Here is a 20,937-nt window from a genome sequence, read left to right on the forward strand (position 1 = left end):
AAGAACCCATACTAAAGGGGATGGAGGGATTCTTTGCTGATTGCTGGCATGTAGGGGGTGAAAGGAGAGGGGAACAGAAAGGTAGAGCACAGGGCAGGGAATAGACACAGGTTAGTTAGGGTGCTGGGGAAGGGTCAATACACAAAAGGGGAAAGGGGAAAGGGGAATGGAAGAACAAAGCAGAGGGGAGAACAAGTAGGTAGGTTCGCATGGGCTAAGTGGGACAGAGGTAAATAATAATGTATACAGAACCTTGAAACAACAGGATGAGGGGGTACATGGAATGAGACATGGTTGAAATAGGGAAAAAGGGGGAAATAATGTTAAGATGCTTGGCAGTCTACTGAACCTTGGTATTCCTTGCATTATATTATAAAATAGACACTGGAAGGGTAGAGAAAGGAAAATCCAGAAATATCACCATAGAAAGCTTGTAAGTCTGTCTTCTGCCTATAACTGATTGGAATACCTAAAATGGGGATACAACGTGCCCAGTGAAGAAGGCTGCCTGCGGAGCCTCTGCATTATGTAAGACTAAAGGTGGAATCCTGAACAGCATCCAGAATCTTCAGAGGTGGGAAATTTCCCCCTGAGAGGATGGGCAGACCAGCCTGGAGCAGCTAGAAGAACAGAAGATACCATTTGAAAGAAAGACTGACAGGAAAAACACAAAACAGACCTACCAATGACTACTAGAATAAGCAAGTTGCCCGCTCAGGAGGCATCAAGGAAAGGGGTTGGGTTCCCTCAGATTAAACCCCCTCCCAAGACTAAGACTCAATGGGAATACACGATCTGATGGGTGACTACGTTCGCCACTGACAAGGGAAGGTGAGGGAAAAACAGCTATAAGGCTGCAAGCTAAGCCCTACAATGGTCAATAAACTCCTGTGAACCCAAGTGGAGACCTGGTTGGCCAGCAGTGTGGCAAGACCTGGGGACTCTTGGGCCCAGAGTCAGTGACATAGCCATGGAGGAGGACTGGAGTGGAGGGTGAAGTGTCCAGTGGATAAGAAGAGAGGACATGTCCACAAGAGCACCTACACATATGCAGATAATAACCATTTGACCTAGCCTCAATGACTGGGTGATCAGAGCTTAACTAGAAGAAGAAAGAAGAGGAAAAAAAAAAAGAGTAACCTGATACAATTAGATGAACTTGACCTACACCTATGGATCCAGTATCTCAAAAGAGGAAACAAATCTTTGCAGCAGGGATCATTCCCGCCCCCTCCATACACAGAGTAGACAGGGATGGGCAACTTGGACATTGACTATCCAAAATGGCCAAAGTGGATACAAAGGCCAGAAGTGACTGGCTTACAAGCTTTCAAGAGGGAACCTAGATCCAGAGGGCGTGGAGTAAGGTAGAATCTCCACTGAGTAGTATGCAATCTGTCTAGGTGAGACTAATTAAAGGAAATGCGGATAGGTCTCTTGTGATGCAAGGGTGAATAAGTGCTACCAGGACTGATTGGGAAGGTTGAAAATGTAAAAGTGGGCATTTTGTGGCAAGGAGGGGAGTGATTGACTTTGCAGGCAGGGAGCGAAGGTCCCTGGAACCATGAAGGGAGAAGAGCGGAGAGCAGAACCCTACCCAAAGAGGCAGCGATCCCAGAGATGGACAGAGAGATGATGGCGTGGAGAGATTGAGCAGCTGGGCACTCAGGACCCAGGGAGGGAGAGGGGCTGTGTGCTGATGACCGGGAGGGGGTGGGGAAGCAGGCTTATAGGATGCATCCTTTCATTGATTGGTGATGCGTGATGCGTGGAGGGGATTGTAACCATGGCAATGAAACAATATACGATAAGATGAATGTAAAACTAATGTGCTCCCATGTAAACTGTTACATAATTCACAATAAAACTTAAAAAAAAAGAAAGTGTCATGGCTGCCAAAAGAACCAATAGATCTTTGTTGGAAGAAGTACAGCCGGAGTGCTCCTTGGAGGCCAGGATGGCCAAGCTTCATCTGTCATACTTCAGACATATTGTCGGAAGGGACCAGTCACTGGAGAAGGACATCATGTTTGTTAAGGTGGAGGGTCAGAGAAAAAGAGGAAGACCCCCAGCAAGATGGATTGGAAAAGTGGCAGCATCAATGGACTCAAGTGTGGTAACAATTGTGAGGTTGACCCAGGACTGGGCAGTGTTTCGTTCTGTTGTGCATAGGGTTGCTATGAGTCAGTACCGACTCCATGGCACCTAACAACAACATAGAACTTATAGCTTTAACCTGAGACTAGAAGAACAAGATGATGTCCTGCTACCACTACCAACCACTCTGATCAGGGACACAATAGAAGTTCCTGGTTAGAATGGGAGGAAATCATAAAATAAAACTCAAAAAAAAAAAAAAAAAAAAAAGATTGACTTACTCAACAGATAGGAACTGGGGGAGCCCCCAAGACTACTGTCCCCAAATACTCTCTTAGCCTAGAATTGAAACCACTCCCAGAGGAAAATGAAACCTTATGAGCCAAAATGAGACCTTACACCTAAGCAATAGATTGGATTATAAAATAAATAATATAATCCACGAGTAATGTGCTCCCTTAAACAATTAACTCTAGGAGAGCAAAGTCAACACTTGCCCAAAAGCAAAGATGAGAAGATATGAAGGAGAAGGGCAACTAGATCAATAGAAACTTTCATATAAAACAAACTGAAGGGAAATAATGAAAATGCTGACACATTGTGAAATTTTTAACCAGTGTCAGAAAACCATTGGTATAAAAATTGTTAAATGGGACCCTAATTCTCTGTATAAATGTTCACCTAACAAAAAAACAATAAGATACTGAAAAAATAAAACAAACTGATTTCCTCTTCCCTCTTCTTTAGAGAATCCCATAAGACTTCACGTTTCATTTCCAAAGAGCTTCAGAAAATTCTGCAGCCCACCTTGACCCCAGACTCCCAGCTGTCCCCCAGGGTGGACTCTTCTTCTGAAGCTCTGTGTTTGGGGAGTGGGGTGACAGAAATAGCAGAACGCTACAAGGCACTGAGCTGCTGGCTCTGTGACAGTCCAGGAGAAAGCTCTTTTGCTGCTGGTGTCTGTTTGTGCCATCACTTTCTGTTGTTGTTAGCTATGGTCAATATGTCCCCTCCCCACCACTCATGGTGAGCCCATATACAGTAAAATTTGACTGCTGTGATTTATAAAGTTTTATTAGTTGATTTTTCAGAAGCAGATCAACAAACCTATCATTCTAGTCCATCTTAATCTGGGAACTCCCCTGAAACCTGTCCAGCATCATAGTGACACATATGCCTCCATTGACAGATGACTAGTGATTGCTCATGAGGGGCACTGGCTTGGAATTGAGCAGGGGTCTTCCACCTAGAAGGCAAGAATTCTACCACTCACTAGCCACTGTCCTCATACCACTATCTAGGCACTAAAACTGAGGTCATTCTTCGTGGAAGGGGAGGATTTGGGGGACGTCAGGGCCAAGACTTTGGCCAGAGTCTCAAGATTCGATTCAAATGACTCCTGCCCTTGTAGATTCTTTCCATGGTCAGCCAGCCATCACCAACTCTAACAGTTCATCAATTCATGTTCTCAAGGAAGATGAAGAGTGACCAGTGAAAAACTTGATTCCAAGACACATTCATACACACACACACACACACACACACACACACACACACCATCAGGAAGTGAGATCAGTGGCGTCCTGCATACTTGGGTCAAGCTTCTTGTTTGACGACACTTCCTCCTGCCTGGGGTGTGGCCTGCCTTCCAAATGTCATAGTCACTTTATCTTGACCTGGTCTGTATAAAAGTTAGGGGAGAGAATAAGACGTGTGGGTAGGGGATGATTCTCTTGACCCTAAGATTGCACTCCAGTCACTGAGAAGATCTTTCATGTAAGACATATGCTATAACTTCCTGAACTTCTGTACCCTCCTGTAGAAAAGAAAATGAAGCTCAGCTCACCTCCTCCATGTGTCTATCAGCAAACATTTCTTAAAACTTATTATGGACCAGGTCTGTGCAGGACACAGGAGGGAAACAAAGCAGAGAGAAGAGAAACAAGACATGATCTATATCCACATTAAACTCTGGTACAGATTGTCGTACCGTAGGAAGCCAGGGGAGGGAGAGAATGCATAGATGGAAGTCTTCATGAAGCAGATGGTATTTAATGAGTCTTGAAGAATGAATCAAATTTAGGTAAGTGGGTGCTGATGGAGAATAAAGGGTTTCTAAGTGGGTTGAACAGCACTCCCAGAAGGAGTCCAAAGTGTGCAAGGAACCAATTCACAGGTTTTGCCTTTATTCTTACTGTCTATATACTCTTCTTGGAGTCCTGGTGTGGCGCTGTGGGTTAATGTGCCAGACTGCAAAGCCATTTGAACTGCAAGGTCGGAAGTTCAAGCTCACCAGCTGCTCCTTGGAAACCCTATACAGGGTCGCTATGGGTCAGCACCGACTCAACAGCACTTCACAACAACAATATACTCTTCCTAGGGCAAGGAGTGATGTGTCAGTCTTTCCTTCTGTTCTTATTAGTTATCAAGTTAGCTCCAACTGCTGGTGACTTTACGTAGCACAGAATGAAACGTTGCCCATTCTTGCACTATGATCACGATCTTCGGTATGGTTGGGACCATTACAGCGGCTATTGTGTTATTCCAGCTCTTTTGCTGACCTTCTACTTTGCCAAGTATGAAATTCTGGCTGGTCTTTGCTGATGACGTGTCCAAAGTACCTGAGTAATCCTCACTTCAAAGGAACACACTGGTGGTATTTCTTCTAAGATTAATTTGCTTGGTCTTCTGGCAGTTCACAGTATATTCAGTATTCTTGGCCAAGACCACAATTTAAACACACCAATTCTTCTTCTGTCTTTCCTTTTCATTATCTAGCTTTCTCGTGCATATGAGGCATGAAAAGAGTTCCCTCAAATTCCAATGAAAAATGGCCAAAACTGGAATATGAGCCCCAGAAAATGGCAGTGTCGTACTAGTGGGTGGAATAGGAGTGGGGAGAGGAGGTCAAGCTTCTCCCTGGCAGCTTTGAAAGGATATGGTAGGCCCTCACAGGCAGATAGCACCTGATGTTCAGTAAAAGCATCAGAAGTCTGCTCCAAAAAGGGTTAGGGCTGCCTTCCACATGCTTGGAGGATGACAGCAGCTTCATGCTTCCTTGACTGATATGTGTTAACCCATTTGCTGCTCATTGAGGAGAATATTTATGGGCACGCATCCTGGTGTGGCGATATTGGACTGCTAACTGCAAGGTAGGCAGTTCAAACCCACCAGCCACTTCTCTGAAACTGTATGTTGTTGTTGTTGTTAGATGCCATCGAGTCAGTAGCGACCCATAGCGACCTTATGCATAGCAGAAAGAAACACTGCCCAATCCTGGGCCAACCGCACTACCGTTGCCATGCTTGAGACCATCGATGCTGCCACTTGGCCAATCCATCTCATTGGGGGTCTTCCTTTTTTTCTCTGACCCTCCACTCTACCAAACATGATATCCTTGTCCCATGACTGGTCCCTCCTGACCATATGTCAGTAACTATATACAGAGTTCCTATGAGTCAGAATGGACTCGTGGGCACTTAACAACAACAACAGTATATTTGAAGAGATGGACAAAGGTTGAGAATCTCCCTAAAAAACAGAGCCTACAATCTTCCTGGGAATTTTGCATTCACACTAATACAACAGGAGTCACCAGAGCTGTTAAGGATGCAGAACCTTCTCTCTGCACGTTGCAAAAGAAAAATAATATCCAAGCAAGACTCTTTCCTCCAGTAAAAATGAACACCCAAAAATGAATTCTCTCACACAAACCATTTCTCCTAGTTGAACATTATCAGCCTTTGGACCTTGGCTGAAACCGAGTAGTTTCACTGTCAATTCACAAAATACAATTATCCGCTGTCTGGTTTTCTGATAGCAATTCTTTTATAGGTGAAAAATGCAACTGTTGAGGCCACTACTGAGAAACCTTGACACCAGAAAACAGGAGCCAGCAGCAAGCAGCTCCTCAGACTCCAACCTATTTTCCCTGCACGTGGAGAGCAAATTGAGAAATTTGCACTTGAGGGTGAACACTGGGAGATTAAACACTTAAATAATCACCACCGCCAGTGCTGAGAAAAGAAAGGCATGTTCTGTTCTTTAGCTTTGGGGAGCTCTTTCCTAAAAGGTTCTTAAGTTACCACAAGGAGTGGGCTAAGGAACCCAAGTCAGGAGCCTTGGGAAGATCCCCAGCCTTTCTCTCATCCAAATAGTATCAAAACCCATGCATTCGCTCTTTTGGTTTATGGGTCTGTGATTTCCGCCAACAAGACTGGGGATATTGGACCTCATTCTGTTGTAAGCGGGAAAGGAAGAAATGCTCTCCCAGGGACCCAAGTGCTCACTTGTGTAAGGTAAATTACCTCTTCTGCAGTGCAAATGGTTGGGATCCTACCATTTGGGCCCAGGAAAACACTCCCTTGAGAGCAATCTGCTCAACCACATATGATAAATTCATTCTATTTTTAAACTGTTCTCTGTGGTGTGCCTGAGGGTAAGCCCAGGTGAAGAGAACTACCCAAAGCCAGCCAGTCAAGTTCACATTTCCCTTTGTTTTGTCAGCTTCGTTCTAGGCAATTCATTTCCCCATGCATGCACGTGTGCACACACAGGTGTGGCGCACTTGTACAAAGGGCCTTCAAAGAGTTCATGGGAAAATGCCATTACCTTTTTATTCTATTGCTCCATGAACTCCTATACACATATGCACACACATGCATTCACACATACATATATACATATGCTGTTTTTAGGTGCCATCCTGTCAATTCTAACTCATAGTGACCTTAGAGGAGAAGGCAGAACTGCCCCATTAGGTTCCCTAGGCTGTGATCACTGTAGGAGCAGATGGTCAGGTCTTCTCTCTCACAGAGCTTCTGTTGGGTTAGAACCACTGACCCTGTGCTTAACTCTCAAACGCTTACACATTGCACCACCAAGTTTCCTTCACACACATGCATGGTTGTACAGCTGTGTGTATGTGTGTTTGCATACACATGTACACACAGCTACACACAGCTACACAAACATGCATGTACACATATACACACATGCATATAAATACATGTACACACATACAAGGGAGCTTCAAAAGTTTCAAGGAAGCATGGAATTTAATGATAATGGGGGTTTTTTCCATGAACTTTTTGAAGCCCCCTCATACATACACGTATACCCATATATACACATACATACACATATACAATCATACAAACATACACACACCCCACCTCCTGTCATTACATCCTAGTCTCTACTCCTTTCCCCCAGAATATTTCCTTCGTCCCTGACAGCCCTCCTCAGACTCTTCCCTCACCCCCCTTTCTTCTGTATTTCTCATGCCATCACTCCACCTCCCCAAATCTCTCTTTTCCCTCCCACTCACCTCCCCTAAAAATGAGTCATGGTAAACAGAAATCTCTGGCTTTCCAGTACAAGTAAATAGGGGGAAACAAAAAATCATCAGAAGAAACAGGATCTATTCCTGGAGCACGTTTAAACCTTTCAAAGGCTTAATGAAAATTTGGCACACATATGGTGCGTGAAGCTTGCGTCCTTGCATTATAAAGCTGACACCAACTCATAGACATAACGATTTTGGTTCTTTGTCTTTCTAAAAGGAGACAAAATGTTTGCAGTCATTATTGGCATTACTGTCTAACAAGAGAAAGGAAGACTAATTATGAACGGACAAATCTTGAGCAAGGTTCATATCATTACAATCTTGGGAAGACAATACACTGGGGGAAATTAAGAAGGACTAACAGTAGATAAAAGAGAAATGTGTTTCATTTGCTCAGTGTCCTCATCTGCTCTACTAAATAGCCAACCTGGATGGTGGACTACTGGCCTTGTCAATGTCCCCAAACTTTCGTATTCCAAATATCCCTCTTGTGTTACCATAAGGGCTGCCCTGTTTACTCGATAGAGAGAATACTAAAAATGTTGTGAACAAATTGAGGTACACCAAAAATACCCTTAAGTAGCCCTTGTGACACTGTGGTTAAGAACTCAGCTACTAACTGAAAGGTTGGTTGTTCAAATAAATCCAGCAGCTGCAAAAGAAAAACCTGGCTATCTATTGCTTTAAAGATTACAGCCAAGAAAACCCTATGGGGCAGTTCTATTCTATCACATGGGGTGGCTATGAGTCAGAATCAACTTGACAGCATCTAACAACAAAAATAGCCTTGGGAAAGTTCATGGTTTATAGGGAACCTGAAGGAATCCTTTGGTATGAGACATGAAGACGAAAGAGGTGTTAGGGAAGAGTTTGAGGGGGCTGTAAGAGGAGAAGAAGGAGAAATCTGGGGGAAAGGATTAGAGATCAGGGAGTTAAGGGGGTGACCACACTCTCATTTCCTGGTTTTTATAGATGCTGCTTACTAAATGTCAGGGTTTTGTGACTGGTCACCTCTAATGCCCACCTCCACCTGCGCAGTCAGCAGTCTTGCTGAAGTTCACAAGAAGAGTCTGGTTGGGATGAAGGAGCAGGGAGACCAGAGAACCAGAGAGTAAAGGTCTTGCTGTGATCAGTAATTACAGGACGCCAGCCTGGGGGAGTCAGTGAGGACTTTAATGTCAAGGAACAGTGACAAGTTAGTTTTGTCCTTTTTAAGATATGAGCCCAACACCTTCTTCTACACAATAACTAGTGAGAGAGAGAAACCTGAAGCCTCTTTGTCACTCTTTACTGAGTCTGGATCTAATCTCAGGCTCTTAGAAAGTTCACCTTAACACCACCCGGACACATTCCCAATTCACAGAGGTGATTGTTCCTGGGTGCCGTCAAATTGGTTCTGACACTTAGTGACCCTATGCAAAACTGTCTGGTCCTGTGCCATCCTTACAACCACTGTTGCTGTTGCCACTGTGTCCATCCATCTCATTGGGGGTCTTCCTCTTTTCCACCAATGCTCTACTTTACTAAGCATGATGTCCTTCTCCAGGAATTTTTCCTTCCTGATAATATGCCTGAAGTTGGAGAGACAAAAGTCTCACATTCCTGGCTACTAAGAAGCACTCTGGCTGTACTTCATCCAACACAGATTTGTTTGTTCTTCTGACAGTCCATGGTACTTTTAATATTCTTCTCCAACACCATAACTCAAATTCTTTTATCAATTCTTCTATCATCTTCCTTATTCATTGTTCAACATTCACATGCATATGAGGCCATTGAAAATACCACGGCTTGGGTCAGGGGCACCTTAGTACTCAAACTGACATCTTTGTGTTTCAACATTTTAAAGACGTCTTGTGCAGCAGATTTAACTAATGCAATATGTCATTTGATTTCTTGACTGCTGCTTCCATGAGTGCTAGTAGTGAATCCAAGTAAAATCAAGTCTTCAACAAATGCAATCTTTTCTCCACTTATCATAATGCTATTTATTGCACCATTAGTGAGGATTTTTTATTTCTTTACATTGAGGTGCCACCCATACTGAAGATTGTGGTCTTTGATCTTAAATACTTTAAGTCCTCTTCACTTTCAACAAACAAGATTACATCATCTGCATGAGTCTTCCTCCAATCCTGATGCCAAATTCTTCTTCATATAGTGCAGCTTTTCTGATTATTTGATCAATATACAGATTAAATAAGTATGGTGAAAGAACAAAACCCTGGTGCACACCTTTGCTCATTTTAAACCATTCAATGCTCCCTTGCTCTGTTTGAACAACTGGCTATTGGTATATGTACAGACTCCTCATGAGCACAATTAAGTGTTCCAAATTTACCCATCCTTCACAATGTTATCCATAACTTGTCATAATCTACACAGTTAAAAGGCCTTGCATAGTCAATAAGGCACAGGTAAATATCTTTTTGGTATTCTATGCTTTCAGCCAAGATCTGTGTGACATCAGTAATGATATCCCTCCTTACACATCTTCATTTGAATCCAGTTTGAGCCTCTGGTAGTTCACAATCAATGTACTGTTGCAGCCATTTTTTAATTATCTTTAGCAAAATTTTATTTGCACATGATATTAATGATATTGTCCAGTGCTTTCTGAATTCTGGTGGGCCACCTCTCTTTGGCATGGGCATTTGGCCAGGTAGCTGTCTTACAAACTTCTTGACAGAGGTGAGTGAGTACCTCCAATGCTGCATCAGTTTGTTGAAACATTTCAATTTGTATTTTATCAATTACTGAAGCCTTATTCTTTGTCAATGCCTTCAGTGCACCTTGGATTTCTTCCTTCAGTACCATTGGCTCTTGATCATATGCTATCTCCTGAAATGGTTGAACATCAACAATTTTTTTTTTTTTTTTTGTACAGTGACTGTGTGTATTGTCCACAGAATCCTTCAACAGTGCATGTTGAGGCTTGAACTTACCGTTCAGTTTTTTCAGCTTGAAAATGCTGAGCGTGTTCTTCCCTGTTTGTTTTCTAACTCCAGGTCTTTATACATTTCATTTAATACTTGACTTTGCCTTCTGGAGTTTCCCTTTGATATTTTTTGTTCAGTTCTTTTGCTTCCTATTTCTTCCACTAGATTTATCACCTACGCTGGACAGCAAGTTTCGGAGTCTCACCTGACATCCATTTTGGTCTTTGCTGCTTTCTTGCCTTCTTAATGACTTTTGCTTTCTTCCTGTTGTTGTTTTTGATGTCATCCCACAGCTCTTTTGGGCTTTTGTTTTTAGTGTCTAATGCATCAAATCTGTTCTTGAGATGCTCTCTAAATTCAGGTGAGATATATCAAAGTCATATTTTGGTTTACATGGACTTGTTTTAATTTTCTTCAGTTCCAGCCTGAACTTGCATATGAGCAATTGATGGTCTGTTTGTTCCATAGTCTGCCCTTGGCCTTGCTTTGCCTGAAGATATGGAGTTTTTTCACCATCTTTCCCCACAGATGTTGTCAATTTGATTTCTGTGTAGTCCATCTGGTGAGATTCATGTATATAGTCATCTTTTATGGGTGTTTTTTTTTTAAAGTATTTGCAATGAAGAAGTCATTGGTCTTGCAAAATTCAATCATGCGATATCCAGCATCATTGCTATCACCAAGGCCATATATTCCAGTTACTGATCGTCTTTGTTTCCAACCTTTGCATTCCAATCACCAGTAATTATCAATACATCTTGATTGCATGTTTGATCAGTTTCAGACTGAAGAAGTTAGTAGCATTCTTTAATGTCATCATCACTGGCTTAGTAGTTGGTGCATAAATTTGAATAATAGTGGTATAAATTGGTCTTCCATGTAAGTGTATGGTTATTATCCTATAACAGGCAACATTATACTTCAAGATATATCTTGAAATGGTCTTTTTGGTGATGAATGTGACACCAATTCCTCCTCAATCTGTCATTCCTACTGTAGTAAACCATGTGATTGTCATAATCAAAATGGCAAATATCCATCCATTGCAGGTCACTAATGTCTAGGAAATCGATATTTCTGCATTCTATTTCATGTTTGACAACTTCTAAATTTCCTAGATTCATACTTAGTTCATTTCATGTTCGTTTTATTCATGGATGTTTACAGCTGTTTCTCTTCCTTTTGAGTTGTTCCCCATCAGCAAATGAAGGTCCCCAGAGCTTTACTCTATTCATTTCATCACGGTCAACTGTACTTTGAGGAGGCAGCTCTTCCCCAGTTGGATTTTGAGTGCCTTCCAACCTGAGAGGCTCATCTTCTAGCACTATATCTGACGATATTCTAATGTTATTGATAATTTTTCAATATTCAATATTTTGGTGTTATCTGACAGTGTTCCACTGCTATTTATAAGAGTTTCAGTGGCTAAACCTTCAGACGTAGTTGGCCTCTTCTTCTTCCTAGTCTGTCTTCATGTCGAAGCTCAGCTGAAACCTATCCACAATACGTGACCCTACAGGTATTCCAGAATCACTGCAACATACAAGCCACCAACGTACAACAAACTGACCGACGGGTGGTGGAATCCATGGTGGGGATCTAGAAAATATGGAGGGTTTGGGAGAATAAGATACATAGTAAAAACATGGAGTAGGTTGGTTCTGCTAACTCTGAACACACTCAGCTGCTGACTGAAAGTCCAGAGGTTCGAGTTTATGCAGAGGCACCTAGGAAGAAAAGTGTGGTGAACTGCTTCTGCAAACCAGGTCATTAAAAACCCCATTGAACAAAGTTCTACTCTGGCACAGATGGGCTTGAAATGAGTCAGAAATGTACTCAACAGTAAGTGGTTGCTTGTTTTAGTAAAGACACTATGTTAGTTTCAACCCAGCAGAAAGAAAGAAGAAAGCAAACATTCAATCCAATGTCTTGTCTCATTTAAGCACTAAAAACTGTCTTTATCAATGGTGACAAAACATACTAACACACAGCTCCACTTCTGCAGGCCCAGCAATGTGCAGCATCTGGTGTTAGCCACTGTCAACACCATCAGAACTTCCTGGGGTCATCAGCAAGAGAAGCATACAAGTGCTGCCTGTTAATCTGTGGACTAACAAGGCCTCTGACTTAGTGCATAGTCTCTTCTGAGTCATTGTGATACACTTTGTTGAAAACCCCAGTGGCCATAACGATGTCTACTCTCATATGGTTTCGTTTGGTGGGGAGAAGAGGGAGCATCAAATTGTCCAAGGCTACCTGGGATCACAGAGCGTCTCTTGATTCTTTCAACCAGAGCTCACTGTGGCTAAAAGAAGGCTTTTAGATGGATGATCAAGTTCATCCGTCTGCAGTCCCAATTGCCCGTTGCCATGGCTAATTAGCCATTGCCTGCTTATTTACATAACTTCTATTTGCCTAGGGGCCAATAAGCTTATTTATTCCAATAAACAGACTCTGTACACCTGAATAAATGGAGAGAGAGAGTGCATGACTTTTCTACTGGAACAGACAGGATTGTCGGTTAATAAACTTACATGTGACAGTGGTAGATTATAATCAATATTGGCCTTGGTGTTTCAGAACTGTTCTTCATTTGAATAAAAGAATAAAGCCCCATTAAACTGAAACACCAAGGACTAGAAAAACTTCACCAGTGTAACCCATTTTGCTCCAGGAACAGTGGGGCATCAAGCAGCTGAGGGAAAGCAGTTGCTTCCAATCAAGCATGATTTTGAATAACCAACATTGATTTAATGAGGTTTTACTCTATATCAGCATTTCAGCCAGCACTATTAGAGCTGCACAACCTTCCAAGGTCACTCCTGAGGTTTACCCCTTACCTGAGGTGGAAAATAATGAAATCCATTTTTCCCTGGGGAAAAAATACCTATAAATCACATTTTCCACCCCTCACCTGGCAGCCTCAAATGCCCAGCTATATCCAGCATGTCTATCTGTCACTCCTTCAGCTCCCTCAAGGAGACTCCATCAGGCTCTGGGGAGAGAGGCAGCAGGAAGAAATGACAACTTGGGCGTCACACTGACAGTTTGAGCATGGACTATGCTGAAGAGAGGCGGGGAGTGTAGAGAAAGTCTCTCTCAGTATCTCAGGCTGTTCTTTCTTTCCCCCTAAGAAAAATGAACATGAACCCAAGAATCAGTCAACCTAACAATGGGAGCAGCCTCAGAATACAAAGATTATTGGCTAGGTGACATCTCCAACTCTCTGCTTTCAATTTCACAGGATCCGGGCTTTCCGTTGCAATCCTGCCATTTTAAATCACTGTATTTTTGCTTCCATGGCAATAAATGCAACAACAACAACAAAAGACATGCCACATCATAATATCAATTAGCCGACTTGCCTAATAGATTAGCATTCTGAGTTGTGAGCCTGGCTGCTAGCCACAAGGTTAGCAGTTCAAAACTACAGTCACTCTGCAGGAGAAAGGTGAGGTTTTTAAGCTCCTGTAAAGATTTATGGCCTCAGGAACCCGTCACTATGAGACAGAACCGAATCCAGGGCACATAACCACCACCACCACATCGATTATAAATCATCTGTAGAGCTCAGGGTTGTTATTGGCGTTGAATTCACACATCTCTCTTCTGGAACTGTGAGGCATATAAGAATGTTCCTGGGACTCACTATGCAAATGACTCTCTATGCCCTAAGACAAAACAAAACAAAACAAACCTATTGTCATAGCATCCACTCTGACTCATAGCAACCCTCTGACAGAAAAGAGCTGCCTTATAGGGTTTATGTAGGAAAGCAGACTGCTACATCTGTCTCCCATAGACTGGCTGATGGATTAGAACTGCCGACCTTTTGGTTAGCAATTAAGCACTCAACCACTGTACAACAAGGGCTCTTTGATTTAAAAAAAAACAAAAAAAACAAAAACAAGCCTACTGCCATCAAGTCAATTCCTGCTCATAATGACCCTATATGGAGTTTATGAGACTATAAACCTTTATGGGAGTAGACAACACAGAGCTGATGGTGGGTCTGAATTGCCAACCTTGCAGTTAAGAACACAACACTTAGCCCACCAGTGCCACTACGCCTTCTTTACCTAAAACAAGAGAAAAGAAATTTGAAATTATGACCAGTCTGCTCCACAATGGATTCAGACCCTGCCTCAGTTCCCTAGTGAGAATTAGAGGCTTAGCCCAGGGAAGAGTAGAAGAGGTGGCGTTTATCCGCTGTAAATCTGAAGGATTGCACAGATTGTTTACCTACCTGGAAAGCTGTGCAACATCTTAGTGGCCACTAGAGGGCACAAGAGGTTCGATGGTGGGAGCTGCCCTCTATCGGTGGTGGTGAGAGAAGAAAGTAACTGTCCAATGATCCGAGTATCTCAGGGAGGGACCCAGAAACTGTGGCTGCTCTGAGCTGTGGAGCCTGGGTACTCACCTCAGGGTCAGATGGAGAAAATTTAGCAAATACCTGAAGAGAACTGCCACATGCGGAGGGACAGAAGTTCTCACCAGCTACCGGTCTGTGTAGGATTCCTGGTGGCATGAAGAAAATGATGTTCTCACTTTTCCAGATATGCTAAAGATAAGGTTAACATTTACAACTGTTGTGCATTTTTTAGAATAATCCTGTTGTTGTTAAGTGCCATCAAGTCAGTACCGACTCACAGCAACCTTGTATAGGGTTTCCAAGGAGCAGCTGGTGGGTTTGAACTGCCAACCTTATGGTTTTTCATCCAGTGCTGATGCTACAAAGTCACAAACCATAGGATGCCTCCTCCACACCATATACTATTTCTTGACCCTGATGTCCCCTTGCTCTTACCTCCCCCCTAGACTTCCATCCTCATTTAGCTTATTCTCACTCATTACTGTTCCACTCATTGAGAACCTGCAATTGCTAGACACTGGGGAGTGCAAATGACCGACATGCTTAGCTACTGCTCAAACAATTGGAGCTTTGAACCCACTCAGAGAAGCTTCTGAAGAAAGACTCGGGGATCTACTTCCAAAACATCAGCCACTGGACCTTCTATGGAGCACAGTTGTACTCTGACCCACAGCTGTACACTGGTCACTCTAAGTCAAAGTTGGCTCAGTAACAACTGACCTGGAAATGTACTACAACAGGGATTACAGTTGTGAGGGAAAAGGGGTGCAGTTCATGATCCCAAAAAGGAGGGGGCTTCAAAGAATTCATGGGAAAATTCCATTTTCTTCTCATTCCATTTTCCCGTGAACTTTTGGAAGCCCCTTCATATCTAGGAGTCCTGGTGTGGCTTTGTGGGTTAATGCACTGGACTGCAAAGTCGATTTGAACCACAAGGTCAGCGGTTCAAGCTCACCAGCCGCTCCTTGGAAATCCTATACAGGGATGCTATGGGTTCTAGATGACTCGAAGGCACTTAACAACAACATATATAGAAGGAGAGCTAAAATTGTAATTCAGTGGCCCAAAGCATTTCTGTCTAATGTGGGTAAACTCTATCTTTATTAGGGGCATTTTCTCTCTTCTCATGTCCTCAAAAAACTTGACCCCAGATTCAATAATAATTAATTAATTAAAAATGATTAAGCAAAAAAGAAGAAGAAGAATTAATCACCTATAATGCATCAAACAATGTGTAAGGTCCTTGGGATGCAAACTGAATGATGATGATAATCGTAATAGTTAGCAATTGTTTAGTAGTTACTATGTGCCAGATATTGAGCTATGCACTTTGCATGAGTTAACTATTTAAAAACAACAACTCTGTGAAGTAGAAACTACTATCGTCATTCCCATTTCATAGGTACAGAAGCTGAGACACAGGAGAAATATCCCCAAAGCCAAGGGTCAGTGAGGGGAAAGAAGAGTTGGAATCCTGGCCTTGTGGCTGTAAGACTGTGCTGTAGGGAAGACTCTATCTACCCTGAGTAAGGCACCAGCTCCCTTAATGGAAGCCACCATGACATGACTTAACAGTGCAATGGTGGTAATGGGCACAATGTGATTTTATGACAAAGAAGGAGAGGAAGAGCCAGTAGGGGAGGGGGCGGTGGCAGGGGAGCACAGGCACTGGTTTTGAGGCAGGCACTGCATTTGTCAGGGAAGGATGGGTTCTTCCATTGGTCCAAACAACCCCACTCTTAAGGGATTAACCCAACAAGACTATCTGTCTTGTTTACCCTAATAGTGCTGCAAGTCTGGGTAGCTCTCCAAGGTAACTGTCCTCCATAAGTGACTCCACAGTCCGTCTGCTTTGATCTCATGGTCCTATCATCTCCACACAAGGCCCCCAAATTCACATTCCAAATTGACAGAATAGTCATGGAGTGCTGCAAGAAGACTGGTGTCACTGTTGTGTGCCAGTGAATTAAGTCTGATTCAGAGTGACCTCACATGGCAGAGAACTGCTCATGGATTTCCGGTGGAGCCACTTGGTGGGTTCAAACCACCAACATTTCAATTAACAGTCAAACATTTAGCTGTCATGTCACCATTGAGCCTGGAGGATAGAAATGAGGACTGAATATTAGTGGGCATCTGTAATACCAACCTCTGACACCTCAAAATACTAACTGAATCAGTGAATGAAGAGTATGCAATTGAGCAGACTATGCCTTGGAAGTGGAGGAAGATTCCCCAAAACGGAATGAAAAATGGTGTGGTGAGTAGCAAGAGACAAAGTATTTTAGAGAAAGTGAAATCATGGAAGACAGATGTAGCAACCCAAAGTACATGGAGCACAGAACGTATGGGGGAGTAGAGGGGAAACAGGAAACATAATTTGGGGGAATACTTTTGGTCCAGAGAGTGAAAAGAATTCAATACCATGCTAAGAATTAAAAATTTCATTCATTCATAATGGGAAGCAATAGAAGACTTTAATTAAATCAAGGATTTCTATTCCATTTTGAGTTTTCAAAAGATCTGCAGATGGAAAATTGTTCAACTTTATTAGTTATACAATTTAAAACACTTAAATGATGCTTTTGCCTATCAGATTGACAAAGTTGTTGTTAAAGACAACAATCCGTTTTGATTTCTGAAGGATTTCTGAAAATATATCCCCAACTGACAGGACAGAAACTTGGCACAACACGTGAGACTCATTATAGAAGAGTCCCTGGGTGGTACAAACGGTCACTGGCTAAGCAGCTAACCAAAAGACTGGTGGTCCAGACCCATCCAGTGACTCCATGGGAGAAAGGACCTGGTGAGTTGCTCCTGTAAAGATTGTTGTTGTTGTTATGAAGTGCCGTTGAGTCTATTCTGACCCATAGCGACCCTGTATAGGGTTTCCAAGGAGCAACTGGTGAGCTTGAACCGCCGACCTTGTGATTCAAAGAACTTTGCGGCCTGGCGCATCTATGGGCCAATTCTACCCTGTCAGATGGATTCACTATGCTTTGGAATTTACTTGACCTCACACAACAACTATAGACATAGATTTATATGTATATCACCCACAAAAAATCCCCTTTAACCCAGCAAATGAGAAATGGCAGAAATCTAATCGAGAAGGGGAAGTGGGGCAAAGAAGAGAATACTGAGAAAGGTTCGTTCCAGCAACAGAAGCCATAAAGCCCAATTACCAATTAGACTTGGGGTGATGAATAAGAAGAGCTTAATCTAGACAAGTTGATCTATGTAGATGCTTTTAAATTAGAACAAGAAGAGGGATAAACTACAAGGCAATAGAAGCTTAACTATTGGACTTTTGGGAGCGCAGAGTGTGTAAGGGGAAATATCTGTAGGCCACTCAGATAAAAAGTCTAATTGGATCTGAAGATTACTGGAGAGGCAATTTGGAAAGCATTTGAGATATTTAAGAAGAGAGTCAAGTGACCTAAAGAATGAAAGGCAAACAAGGAAGTTGAAATGGAGGATAGAAGAGTGATTTGGGTCAGTAACTTGAAAGAGTGTAGAATCAGGGAAAGTTTTGTTTTTGTCAAAGAGTTTTTATGTGGAAGTAACCCGAGAAGGCTTGAAACCTGAGAGGAAGGGCCACTGGAAAAGAGAAAAGAAAAGGGTAAGAAAATTCTAAGAGAGTAGGACTCCTGCCATGGTGCTATAGGTTAAGCACCGGACTGCAAACCACAAGGTTGGTGGTTCAAACCCACCAGCTGCTCCTCAGAAACCCTAGAGATGGCACTTAACAACAACAACAAGGGGTAGAGTTGTCAGATTCAGCAAACTAAAATGCACAAGGACCAGCTAAATTTGCATTTCAGATAAACAATGAACTTTTTTTTTGTATAGGTATGCCCCATGTAATATTTGAGATATGCTTATACAAAATAAGTATTTGTTGTTTATCTGAAAGTCTAATTCAACTTGGAATCCTGTGTTGTATCAGCCAAACCTAGGTAGGAAGAGGCCAGGAAGAAGGACAAGCCTAGGAGAGGACATGGGGTATATCCCCTCTGAGAAGAAGGAGGGAAGAGAAAGATGGTGATGAAAAAGATGTTTCAGAAAAGGACATGGAATAAGTCTAGGGAGCTCTGAAGCCATGTCCTCAATTTTCTCAAAGATGAAGATCAGATTGTCTGCAAAAAAATGGGCAAGTCAGAAGTCAGCATGGCGGCTTGAGAGGGGACATACAAGTCTGGAACATCAACTGTGGAGAATGCGAAATAGAGCCCACTTGGAAAATGACTGCCAGGAAGTACTGAGGGCAAGCTATCTTGGGAAATTGTTGGTTTCTAGCAGACACAGTGAAATGAAATGAGGTGACATGAATAGCCAAGGCCAGATCTTGCAGGACCTTGACCATGTTAACAAGTTGCATTTCATTCTTATCAGGTTACGCGAGGCAAAGTCAGCAACAGGCTTTGAGTTTTAAAAAGATTCCTCTGGCCACTGGTAGCAAAAAGAATTAAAGGTGAACAAGAGTGGACGCATATGACAGAGGCCTGGACTTGAGGTGTGGGGCACATAGTGAACAGGAGAGAGGGAGAAAGAGTGAGAAAACTGAAGACAGAAGAATCAAGATTTAGCAATTGATTAAATTGGAGGGAGAGATTAGGAGAAGGGAGATGTCTGAGATAATCCCCTGGCTTCTGACAGGAACAAATGGGTCAATAAAGAACATGGAGCTATGGAAGGGTCAGACCAAAGGATTTCACAGGCTGAACATTCCCCACGCAATGGAGAAAGTTGAGATGGCATAAATGTGATGCTCATCTATTCTTGGAGCATCTCAGTTCTGAGCATTCACACTCACATCTGAACTCTCTGGCAGTGCCACAGAGAGGATGCTATTTTCCCCATGTGGCAGGATAATATTTGGGATTATTCATTGACTTCCTGTTTTTCTCTAGGCTATTCATTTCTTCACTTCTTTGCTGCTCCCCAATTCAAGTTTCTGGGCTAGTTAATAGTCACTGATTTTAGAAGGGATGAAACAGGGTAGAAAGCAGGAAAAAGAAAGAATATTCTGACACTTCTCTCCCAAAATTCAATGCTCTTATAAGACTCCAATGAACTCTGAGAACAAGTGACATGCTTGAGAGGAGGAAGGTTTAAGAGCAAAAGTTTCCTGGCAAATAGTAAAGGTTCTTTCAGGCTAGAGAGAAAGAGAAAAGGGAAGAGCTATCAGCTGTCCCAGAAGATGCTGCTGAGTCCCAGCAAGGGGGTCTTTCAGTTACTGACCAGCAGAATCTCAGGAAGGCTGCAAGACCTGCAGAAAGAAAGGCAGAGTGCCTTACCACAATAGACTTTTGTGCCCCAGTGTCGCTTAGAAGCAGAAAAATCATGCAGAGCTCTCATGCATAATATGTAAGTAAAAGAGAGAACCACAGGTCCACATGGACAGAGACAAGAAGCAACCTGAGGTGATGGATGACCAGGATCCAGATGGGACAAATGACACCGTGTCAGATATTTGGTGGACAGAGGGATGCTCCCAATGGTCTGACACTCCAAGAAGCAACCCCAGGGAAACAATGGAGAGGTCTCTAAACTGGTTGTGATGACGTTTCTGCTCCCACCACTCATCTGTCCGTTTATTGTACTGTGGTGACTTGCATGTTGCTGTGATGCTGAAAGCTACGTCACTAGTATTTCAAATACCAGCAGGATCACTGTGGTGGACAGGTTTCAGGAGAGCTTCCAGATGAAAACTGACTGCTTAGAAAGGCCTGGTCATCTACTTCCAGTACTCAGCCAATGAAAGCATTATGGATCACGACAGAACATTGTCCAGTACAGTTCTGGGAGATAAGCCCCTAGGTGGAAGGCTCTCAGAATACAGAGTGGTTGCAACAGTGGACTCGAGCGTACCACTGATTGTGAAGATGGTGAAGGACCCAACAACATTTCATTCTGCTGTACATAGGATCAACTAACAATGGCAATACGCTACTGACATCTCAGCAGACTGTTGTTGTTGTTGTTGTCGATGTTCTCAGATGCAGTCCAGTCAGCTCTGACTCATAGCAAACCTATGTACAACAGACCTTCCTCACAATTCTTGTTACACTTGAGCCCATTGCTACTGCCACTGTTTCAATCCATCTCATTGAGGATCTTCCTTTTTTTCACTGACCCTTCACTTTACCAAGCATGATGTCATTCTCCAGGGTCTG

The sequence above is a fragment of the Chrysochloris asiatica genome, unplaced genomic scaffold, assembly GCF_000296735.1.
Source record: "Chrysochloris asiatica unplaced genomic scaffold, ChrAsi1.0 scaffold00022, whole genome shotgun sequence".
In the NCBI taxonomy this organism is placed as follows: domain Eukaryota; kingdom Metazoa; phylum Chordata; class Mammalia; order Afrosoricida; family Chrysochloridae; genus Chrysochloris; species Chrysochloris asiatica.